Source organism: Chinchilla lanigera, unplaced genomic scaffold, assembly GCF_000276665.1.
Source record: "Chinchilla lanigera isolate Chin_1 unplaced genomic scaffold, ChiLan1.0 scaffold00015, whole genome shotgun sequence".
Taxonomy (NCBI): domain Eukaryota; kingdom Metazoa; phylum Chordata; class Mammalia; order Rodentia; family Chinchillidae; genus Chinchilla; species Chinchilla lanigera.
In genome coordinates, this window is record NW_004955416.1 from 31,762,229 (window position 1) to 31,767,776 (window position 5,548).

At 50.8% G+C, this 5,548-nt stretch overlaps 1 long non-coding RNA gene across 5 annotated transcripts in view; it reads left to right on the forward strand.

The window, feature by feature from the left end:
* Positions 1-5,548, forward strand: part of LOC102025119 — a 36,581-nt gene that overhangs the window by 10,464 nt on the left and 20,569 nt on the right. The window lies entirely within an intron of this gene.

Here is a 5,548-nt window from a genome sequence, read left to right on the forward strand (position 1 = left end):
GTGGTGTTGTCTGAGAGTGAGCTGACTGGACAGGGCTAGGCTGATGGTGTATATGGAACAGGAACCAGGGACTTGACTATGTGATGGACCCCTTTGCCATTCCTTGGAGGGAACGCATTCCTACTGGGCTTACTCTAGGGCAAATAGCTGAGATGTTGGGAGTTCCAGGAATCTGATTTTCGGTCCTAAGGGCCAGGTAACCCAGATCAGCTGTCTTTGAACAGCCGGCATGGGGCTCCATGTCACGTTGTATGGTCCTTCCACTCGTATGCCTGTACCCACAAAAGGGGCCCTTCAGCTTTCCATCCGTAGCAGTCAGTGGGCATCCCTAGGGCTCCACCTAGGTGAGAAGTAGCAGGGAGAGGCAGAGGGGCTGTGTGCCCTGTGGCTCCCCCAGGTGGTGTTTTGCTAAAGATCACAGAGAAGTGTGCCTCAGGATTGTCTTTCTCTTGATTTGTAAGAAAAGGCCTCTTGGCCTGCTCTTCTGGGCCAGCTGTCCAAGTGGCATGGTTGCTGCGGAAGACATGTGTGTCTGTGTTACTGTGTGCCCTGCTGGGAGATCTCTGAGCAGGAGGGTGTCAGTCTACTATGTCCCCATCCCCAGCCCCTCTTAGGTGAGTGGGTAGGCCTGGGTAAGATTGCTTCTGCCTGAGCTGGGCTTTGCTCAGCACTCTGACCCGGAAATCTAGTGCCCATTGTTTGGGTTCCCCATTGGGTGATGTCAGCTGAAGTGATAGTTGTTGAAGGTGCTCTATCTTTCCACAACTCTCTCTGTCTTGCTTGCTGGAGGGCTTGAGACATGCTAGCTTAGGTGTCATATGTGGACAGCAGGTAGGGACCTGCTGTGTCTGGCCACAGGGTTTCCACGATGCAGATTTGAGCCTTAGAGGCCACATGCACATGGTTTTTGGGGCATAGTGTGTCTGTGGCCTGCCGGTTCTGGAGGGACCATTTTCTCAGGCTTCGTGGATGAGGAAATTGTCCTCAGAGGTCCACACAGCAAGCATGCTTGTTGTGAGGGAGGCCAGGGCCTAGAAGTGATTTCCATCTCTCCCTGTAGTCAGCAGGCACTTGGGAGCTGCTTTTCATTGCCCAAGTACACTGGGATTTCCTGATGAGAAGCAAGTGGCCTCTGCCTCAATGGCCAGGCACTGCCTGCATTTTGTGGTGGGTTGGATTCTTACTTGTGTTGTTAGAAGATCCCCTGGCAAACATGTCTGCCTTTGTGTCCTAGAATTCTCTATCTGGTGGCCATTGTGTGCCTTTCATATTAGGTTTTATTTTCCCAGGAAGAGGAAAGTGGGGTCAAGTCTCACCCTTGTAGGGCACCCCACCCATTACCCAAATGAACCTTCAGAGGCCATGCATGGCTGTGCAGTGAGCTTGGGATCCCTCCAGCAAGGTGACCTTTGGAGGGGTAGATGGTGTTCCTGTTCACCATCGCAGGAGGTCTGAGCTGGCATTCTGTAGATGTGCGCCCTGGTGTGCTGCTACAGTGAGATGGGCCGGGGCTGGCATGCAGTTTTTGCCTGGGGAGGGTACAGTACACTGTGCTGCAGGGTTCTCCTCCTCTTACCTTACAAGCACAGGTCCCTTGATATGCTTAAGGTTGCAGTACAAATGCGACTGTGTTCCCATGTGCTCTTTTAGGAGGCCTCTCTGGGGACAGATGTGACTCTCTCACACCTTCATCCCGTGGTACTGTTGGCCTATCTGAGCCTGGTGATGTTGATGAATGTCGGAGGCAGGCCTTGCTCAGCCCAGAAATCCCAAACTACTGTCCCCATAGGTTGGACTGCCCATCCAGATTGCTCAGCATGATATTGGCAAAAATAGGATATATTGGGAGAACTCACTCTTAATCCCAAGGTATCCCACTGGATGAGGGTATAAGGCTCCCCTGGTGAGTGGAGACCTTGGACCTCCCAGAGCGGGTACATTCTATTTGGCTGATGGTAGATGGTTCAGTGGAGGAGGTTTGAGCCACACATGCCACACGAATGTAGTCTCTGTGGTGGCCGTGTTGTGTCTGCATTGCGGGTGCATGGGGTCCATTCTGTCAGGCTTTGTGTGTGATGAAATTCTCTTCGGAAGTCCACTGGAGAAGTGTACCTCATGTCAGTGAGGCAAAGGTCTAGAAATCAATTTCCTGTCTTCCTTAGTAGCTGGAAGCCTTGTGGGACCTGCTTGACATTACCTGAGTCTCCTAGGGACATCCTGAAAACAAGCCAAGGTCCTGTTCTTCAGTAGAAGTGATTGTGTCCATTTGTGGTAGGTTGGGCCAGTACTGCCTTCCACAGACCTGTGCCCCTTGAAAAATGTCTGCATTACTGGCTTGAGATTCTGCGGGCTGTGATTCTCTGACTTGTGGCCATTGTGATCCACATTAGGGTTTTCCTGTCAAGGAAACAGGGTTCCAATTTCACCTCACAAGGGCACTGTACCCAGAAAAACCCTCACCTGCTTCTTTAGATGTGGTGCATGCCTGTTAAGGAAGCAAGGGGTTCTTTCATCAATGGTGTCGTTGGCTTGGAGTATTTAACCCTGATTGGTGTGCTGAGGAGGCTGAAATCTGTAGGTGGTTGATCTAGGTCCCTTGGCGTGCTACTGTGTCCTGGCAATGGCCAAGGCAAGGTTTTAGGGGGCAGTGAGTAGGCAGATGCTGATGGACTCCCTTCCCGGTTCTTAGCCAGAGGCAGGCAAATACACATGTAATCCAGCACAGCAGCATTCTTCCCCTGTGCACATGGAAGGAAATATACATGTGGAAGCTCTTGATGACTCATTGCCATCCCACCAATGGCAAGCATGTGACTGAAAGTACTGGCCAGGCTGGCATGGGACCTGTGGAATGGATGCATTTCTATGGCCTCACGCGTGCTGTTTTTCCATGTTCATTACTCAGGAGGAGTTGTCAGGGTGAAAATGACTTCTGCTGCTGGGCCTCATTCCAGGGGACCAGAATAGCTGGGACTGCTGCATTCCTTCTGTCCTCTCAATGAGGTCTGGGCCTGAGGATGACTCAGTATAGTAAGCATTTTCTTCTGCAACTTATGATCTTTGGAAGGCTTTGTGAAGGCCCCAAGACTTCTGAACCCTCAGGCTGTAAACCACCCATGGGGTTTAACTCCTTGTACAGACAGTGCACCTGGGGCACAGTGGCTTGGACCTCGGTCTTTCAGGGCCTTCATGGTCTTTTAGTTCTCCTTGAACTGCCAGACACTAGAGGCATTGCTGCATGTGTTTGGATCGATGATGACACCCCAAAAAACATTCCTTGGGAAAGCTGAACAAAATGAGTAAAAACTGAACTGTCGTTCTCATCGTAACTGAGGTCAAGCACATGGCCTCTTGCAGAGACTGTAGGAGCAGGGGTCCACATACGCGGGCTCATATTCCTAAGATCATGGATCAGCCTCGTATTTCCAGAGGCCTTAGGAACATGGCTCAGTTGGTAGACACAAGCTAGGCGAGACCTGGGTTGAATGTTTCTGGATCTGTGTGTATTCATGTAGGTGAGGAAATGCTTAGCAGGCCTTGCTGAGTTTTCCTCAGGGCCCCTTATGGGCTTTAGTAGTGCCCATTGCTGGGCATTGTTGAGCCCTGAGTCTCCTCAGGCCCAGGGCTTTCTTCTTCTGGGAGAGGGCAGACCCAGTCCTGGAGGAGACAGTGGTGCTGTCTGAGAGTATGTTTACTGTGGACCGGCCCTAAGTTCAGGTGTATGTGAAACAAGAAAGGGAGACTCAACTTGGCTGTAGGTTCTGAATTCAGGCCCTATGCTCAGGGTAACCCGGACCAGGGGTCACTAAACATGGCCCAGGGCTCTAAATCACACTGTATTTGGTCCTTACACTTGCATCTCTGTGCTCACAAATGGTACCCTTCAATTTTCTGTCCGTAGCAGTCTGTGGGGATTCTTAGGATATCCTATGGGAAATAGCAGGGAGCGGTAGAGGAACTGTGTGCCTGCGGCTCCCTCTGGTGGCCAACATCATTTTTTGCTGAAGGTCACAGAGCAAAGCCTGAGAATTGCCTTCCTGTTGCCTTGCAATAAAAAAGTGCCTTGAGAGGCCAGGGATTTAACTCAGCAGCATAAGTGCTTGCCTGGCAAGCCTGAGGTCATGAATTCGATTCCCGGTACCAAAAACCAAAAAAATAAAAATAAAACCAGGTGCCTTGGTGTGCTATTCAGAGCCGCTGTGCATGCTGCAAGGCTGTTTGTAGAAATATGTTTGTACTCCTTTGTGCTCTGTTGTGGAATCTCTCAGCAGCCAGGTATCACTTTCTCCTGCTTTTACCACCGGCACTGCTGGCTCGTGTGGGTCTGGGTGAAGTTGGCTTTTGTTCTAGTCAGACTGTGTGCACTGGGCTAGTTCCAGTACCCACTTACTGGGCTCCCCATCGGGTACTTTCAACTGAAGTGAGAGTTGCTAGGGGGCAGGGGGCTCTGTCTTTCCTCTCCTCTCTATCTTACCTGATAGACTTCCTGAGCCATCCTAGGATGGGTGTAGTCTGTGGATACCCAGGTTGGGACATTCTGTGTCTGGCCATGCAGTTCACATGAAGCAGGTTTAAGCCCTAGAGGCCACATGCACATAGTGCTTGGGGCATTCTGTCATGTCTGGGTCACAGGCACAAGGGAGTCCACTGAGACAGGTTTCATGGGTGATGAAATTCTCAGAGGTCCAAATGACAAGAGTGCTTGCTGTGAGTGAGGGCAGGGCCCGGAAGGTGATTTTCTGTCCCTCCCTATGGTTGGCAGGCATGTGGTAGCTGCTTGTTATCACCTGAGTCCACTGGGGACATCCTGATGAGAGGCCAGCACCCCAAGCTTCAGAGGCAGATAGTTGCATGTATTTTGTGGCAAGTTGGACCCTGGTTCTGTCCTCTCTTCAGAATCCCTGGCAGATATGTCTGCATTGGGGAATGGGGTCCTGTAGCTGATGGGCTTTGCCTTCCATGATAGGTTTTTTTTCCAAAGAAGAGGAAAAAGGGGTCAAGTCTCACCCTGTAGGGCACCACAACTAGTTACCCAATCAAATTTTTAGATGTCACACATAGCTAGTCAATGAGCTTGCAATCCCGCCCACAGAGGTCGATGTTGAAGGGGAAGATGCTCTCCCTGTTCACTGTCCCCAAGGCATCTGAAAGAGGGTGCTGTCCATGGAGGGTAATTCATGTACTGCTGTAGTCTAATGGGCCAAGGCTGGGCCTAGCAGTGCAGCATGTTTCTAGGGAGGGGCCAAAAAATCACTTTCCTGCTTCTTTGCTACAGCCAAGAAAGACACACATGTAGGGAAGCCCACCCAATGTCTGTCCTGTGTGTACACAGAAGGAAACATATCCCTTCAAATGAGTATGTTGGAGGTATCATAGCAAGGACAAGTAGATAACAGAGTTAGAGAAAGGAAAAGGGCAGCTTTCCATGGGTGAAATGCCTGCATTTCTTTCCGTCAAATGTGGAGCCATGGAGTACCACAAGCCCTGCGGCTTCCCACAAAACACATGGATGGCCAAGTATAGTAAACGTTTTGTGGTGCACGCTGCA